This window comes from Capsicum annuum, chromosome 6 (assembly GCF_002878395.1).
Source record: "Capsicum annuum cultivar UCD-10X-F1 chromosome 6, UCD10Xv1.1, whole genome shotgun sequence".
Lineage (NCBI taxonomy): Eukaryota > Viridiplantae > Streptophyta > Magnoliopsida > Solanales > Solanaceae > Capsicum > Capsicum annuum.
Window position 1 is genome coordinate 82,957,802 of NC_061116.1, and position 6,083 is coordinate 82,963,884.

Sequence of the window (6,083 nt, forward strand, 5' to 3'; positions counted from 1 at the left end):
CTTGATTTAACCACTATCCAAAGCTAAGTCAAGAAGATTTTTATAGGAGTCTTGGGGTTCAACTGGAATGGTTTCACTAATGATCTCAGGAATTTTAAAATAAAGACTGATGGGTAAGGCATTTTGTGACTCTTCAGATTTGGCATGGACTGACAACTTTTGTTCAGATAGGAGATAAAATGTGAAATTTTTAAACCAAAATTTTATGAATTTTTAAGGCACATTATTTTAGTACTAACCTGAGAGATAGGACCAGGTCCCTCTCTTTCTTGAGTGAATTCTCAACTTGTGATTTCTTCAATTGTTTTCTCCTAAAGTTGTCCATAGGTGTAGACTGGCAAAGGAATGATACTGAGTTAGACCAAAATGCACCTACCTTATCAAGGATACCTATATCCTAAGCATAGCCAATTTTGAGAGGAAACACTGAATCACAAGATAGGTTCGATTGATTAGATCCATCCTGCTTTTACCTTTTGCCTCTGAACACCCTTCTTGTTGATCATCTACTTAAGCTGAGATTAATGATTGGTAATTTGAATTATCATTATTCTCATCTAAATTCTTCAGCCTTTTGCCTCTCATCTTCAGTAATATCTCCCCTCTTTCTTCAATCCACAGGATTTCCCTCTTGTCATTGAGATTTTTAGTTATATTTTGCCATGGATCAGGTGCTTTGAAATCAAATATTTCACCTGAGACACTTCCATCTTTAAATGTCATGAGAGAGAGTACAGTCAGACTTTTTAACATTGAGCCTTTTTATCACTCATTTTTAATGATCATTCCTGGCTGCAATTTTCTTCCTCATTCTTGAGACCATAATCACTTGACAGATTTTGGAATCCACTTGAGTCTGAGTTCCAAATAGTAGCACAATAGAGTGATCAAATCTTTCTTGGTCCATCTAGGTAGAGAGTTCCTTTTCATAATTTTCTAAGGATTGAAGCCCATAGAATGTGCATTCCCTTGCTGAATGTATCTGGAACCATTCACTTTAGCTTTAATCCAGCTCTGACAATTTTATTTTGTATGACCATCTCTTCCACAATGAGTACAAGAGGCTTGTGGACCTTGTTCTTAGCATCATGAGCAACCCTTCCTTGTGACCCACGAAGTTGGTTTCATTCTTGATAACCAAGACCCTTTCCATTATTAGCACCTTAACTGTGTAAGTTAAAAAGGATCTGAGAGGATGTAGTCCATTGTAGGGATTTTTTAAGTTCTTCCTTTAGATGGACCAGGTCTCCCTCCAACTCCTCATTTTTCAAGAGTGCAGGCATAAGATGCTTTTGGTAATCCTCTAATTTTTCTTCAAGATCAACCTAAAACTTTGATGTTTCTTTCTTTCTTTTACTCTCAGAAGTACCATCTTTCTCTATTTAGCTCACCAAGCTCAAAGTTTCAAATGTGAGCTTAGCAACCTGTTTCTCGATTTCAGATATCTAGAGAGTCAAAGCTATCAACTCCAGCTCCTGATGTTCTATCTTTCCTTCTAGAGCATTATTTTTCTTTTTATCATAGGTACTATTCTCTTTCTCCTATTGATTGACTAAGCTTAAATTTTCATATTTCAGCTTTGTAACCAGTTCCTCAGTTTTAGATACCTGAAGGGCTAGCGCTATCAACTCAAGCTCTTAACTTTCTACTTTTTCTTCCTTGGCATTCTTTTAATTAGTTATTTCACACATGGAATCAATCAACATATTAGCAAGCTTGTTTATTTTTCTAGTATAGTAATTTTCTAAGTTTTTTTTAATATCAGAAAGTATTACCTTATTTTCTACTTCAACTTCAGTGTTTTCCATAAAAGTAAATAGGGAATCAAGGGTCACTTTCTCATCCTCCACTGCCAACATGGAAATAACTTCCTTCTTTCCAGCTTTCTCAGATTCACTAAAGGAGTCTCCCCATATTGCTAGAGCCTGCCTTACTGCATATTCAGTTGCAGCCTTTATGCTTAATTTTACAGGGACCTGGTCCATGTTCTTTCCTTTGTCACCACTAGTCTTGAGATATTCTTGATAGTCTAATTTATTAATTATACAATCTTTAATGAAGTGCTCAGGACTTCCACATTTGTGATAAACCTCCACAGTTCCTCCCTTTTTGCTGCCACTTCTATTTCTTTAAAACTGGTTATTTTTCTTCATAGCTCTCACAATTTTTTTCTAAATAGGAAACACCAGTGTCTTATTTATAAGATTTTAATTTAGTGCCCTCGGTGCCAAAGATTTTTCCCACCTTCCTTCTTCTCTTTTTCTTGTTGCTTCTTGAGTTTATGAGTCTTTAAATTACCAGTAAGCTCATCTATAGAGAGAGTCTTCAAATTTCTTATCTCAATAATAGCATCTACATTGCTTTCCCAGGATTTTGATACAACACCAAGAATCTTTCTCATTTACTTGTATAACAGAATAACTTTACCTAAATAGTGAAGCTTATTTGTGATGGAGGTAAATCTTGTGCGCATTCCTTGTATTATCTCACCTTCTTTGATTATGAAGGTTTCATACTGGATAGTCAACATGTCAACTTTGGAATCCTTCACGTCAGTGGTTCCTTTATGATTTATCTTCAAGTAGTCCAAAATTTCCTCAGCTATTTCACAAGCAGAAATCCTACTGTATTCATCTGGTCCTATGCCATAGACAAGCAGTTTCTTTGCTTTGCAGTTTTTCTCAATTCTTTTTCTGCCTTTATCATTGAATCCAGCATGCTTTTGATAACCTTTTTTTAACATCTCTTTCTTTGACTTCTTTTATAGGTACATGTGGATCATCAATAATAATTTCCATTAGCACACTGTCCTTAGCAATAATGAAGCCAAGCATCTTTATTTTCCACTACCCATAGTATTGTCCATTAAATCAAGGTGTTGTAGTGGTAGATTGCCCTTCTTCTAGATTAGGTGGAGCAGCCATGCTGGCCAAGACACTCTAGGAGTAAACCTTTTAGTATGACCTTGATCTGATACCAACTATTGAAACCCTTAGGGTTGTACCACACAGTGAGGGACCAGGTCCCTCGGAATCAATCACAACAAACAAATACTAATTGTGCAGGAAAACTAAGGACAGTGCAGGAAAAGTAAAAACATATAGATTTTTACTTGGAAACCCAGAAAGGGAAAAGCCACAGCTTGCCCTCACAAATACCTTAACTTTCACTATAATCAAACTCTTAATTGCAACCTTCAATGAACCTACCTCTAGGTTCCTTCAGCTTATAGCAACTTTTCTACAACCTCATCTTGGTAACTCTATGAAACGCCCCGAATATGGTACCCAAAATGCTACATGGTGCTCATGACCCCAAAAGACCACAAGCTAACCCATGACTTATATCTGTACTTGAAACTGCATAATATACTATATAAATGCAGAAATAAAGGTTGAAAGGCCATAAGGTTCAAAACTATAACATAAGTGATAAAACATAACATATGGATGGGGTATGAAATACCCAAAACAACTAAAATAAACTATCTGAACATTTGTAGTTTGAAAAGCCTCTAACTGACTGTATTATCTAAATAAGGAGTTGATGGGACATGTCCCCAACTAACTATAACTACTGAAATAAATTAACTAATAAGATAATAAAGTAATGGTCATGTCCTCGAAGGATGAGGACTCACTTCTAACTCTAACTGCGGAGACTGGAATGCTATTGATGCTCTGGAGATCGTGCTTCTGAACCTATGGTATAAAATACCATAGTGCAAATACGTCAGTACGTTTGAGTATACTAGTATGCATGTGAGGTAGGCTGAATGCAAAGGGTTCACATGCATGAACTATACTAACTGACTGAATAACATGAATGTGAGAATACATGTATGAATACATAGTAACTGTAACTAAGTTTGTAATAACATGATTACTGAGTCTAAGTACTGATAACATAAGACACTGATAACTGTATAACTAAAATAACTAATACTGAGAGACTATATCTGACAGTCTAGTTTCTAATGGAAATGGCTGAGTTTCACTCTGTTCTGAGTTGATTGTCTTTGACAGCCCAGAATTCTGTAGAACTATCTGAGTTCTATTACTGAGACTGAACGACTGTATCTAATAGTCCTGATCTATAACTGAAACTGTAAGAAGTATTCATCTAACCGACATGCCCCAAATGATGCAATATAACTGAGTTGGCGCCCAATCTGTAACCCCAATTGAAAGGATGTCAATACCGCTCCACTGGTAAGGACAATCTGTGAGTAACCCTCATATAATAGGTAAATCTAGTGAGAACAGTGAGAGCCCTCATATAATAGGTTAAGCCACCTTATCTACCCTTATATAATAGGCTATGATGTCTCAATCTACACTGGCTACATAGTTCTGGAATGCAAGGATTGCTTCTAAGAATCACACCCTCATATAACTGGTGGGTTCCTATCCTTGGTTTTGCTCGGTGCTAATTTCTATTCTAACCTGAATAGACACTGAAAATCATTAACTAAACTGACTGTACTGAGTTAAATAAGTTTCTTTGACTGACGGAATACTACTGAGATTATTGAGCTTTCTTAAGTCATGAGACTGACTGAATTCTATGGATCATGGCTTGACTGAGAGTATCTTGAAAACACTACACTGATTCTAGGCACACAGCTAAATTTTTGGGTACAAGTACCCCCAGGACTCGATGGGAAGAAACTGATAAAGCATGACTTTCTTGAATACATGACCAACATCAACAATCCATAATATAATAAGTTGGAGATTTCATGAATTACAAGTTCTAAAGCACCACAATGGCAACATATACATCCAAAATTCATTGACTAAGACATTTCATCAAACACTGGACATACATAAAGTTGTACAGAAATAGGGATTTCATATTATCATACTAGTATGGCACTTTTCCTTCACATAGACATTTAATCAAACACATAGGGAGCATGCTTTGGTTATACAATTATCAACATATCTAATAATCATGGATACATCAATCAACATGTAAATTTAAGGGTTTGTCATGATTATATGCAAATCACCACATCCTAGGGTCAATCATTGGAATATGTAATTTCAAACATGAATCAAAACCCTAAAACATCATGAACATGAATTTCAATTTAATTTAAATCATGAACATTCATAGATACACAAATCTTGGATTTTGAAAAGAGATTCTTGAGCTTCATGGGTGAAAGGGATCCATGAATCAACACATAACATACCTGGGTTGTGAGTTTCTTGAAGTTCTTAGACTTGAAGAACTTGAATTTCTTAGTTTCTTGAAGGAAGATTTGGATCTTGATTGTGGGGATTATCTTTGAGAGAAAATCTTAATTTGATGTTGTAGATGGATAATGAACTTATGACCCTTGATATGATATAATTAGAGGTTAAAACGGGTGGAAAAGGACCCAAATACCCTTTTAAAAATGACTTTAAAATAACTAAACGAACTATACGATGGTGGGTGCAATGGTCCATCACTGGGTCGATGGTCCATCGGTCCTGACCGTCGTACCTGTGCAGAATAGGGGTTCACTGCCTCTGCTACAACAGCTTGGGCAATGGTCCTTCGCTAGCTCGATGGTCCATCGACCTGAGTTGTCGCCCTTAGGAAGAAGGTGGTCTCATTGCCTCCACTACAATGGTTTGGGCAACAGTTCATCGCTAGCTCGATGGTCCGTCGGCCCTCATCGTCACACCTGGGCAGTTTTGACTGCTTTCTAAAAAATGGCCATAACTTTCTACCCGATACCGAATTTGGACGAAATTGGTATCGTTGGAAATCTAATTTAATTTCCCACATGACAAAAAGTAAAAATCTTAAAAAATTCATATATATAAAAGTGAATTCATCTTTCAAAGTATGTTTCTAACATACTTGGGATGATTTCAAGCTAGGTAGCAGTTCGGGACATTACACTCTACCAAGGACCCTCTCTTCTGATTAACTCTAATCAGTCTTATAAACTTAAGTAACTCTACTAATCACTCACAAAAGAAAGCACTTCTCTTATAGCATGAGTATTTCGATTATAAATCAACACTCAAGAGCACCCACTCACTTTTAAGCATATTACAAAGATAAGAAAATGAGCAATGTTT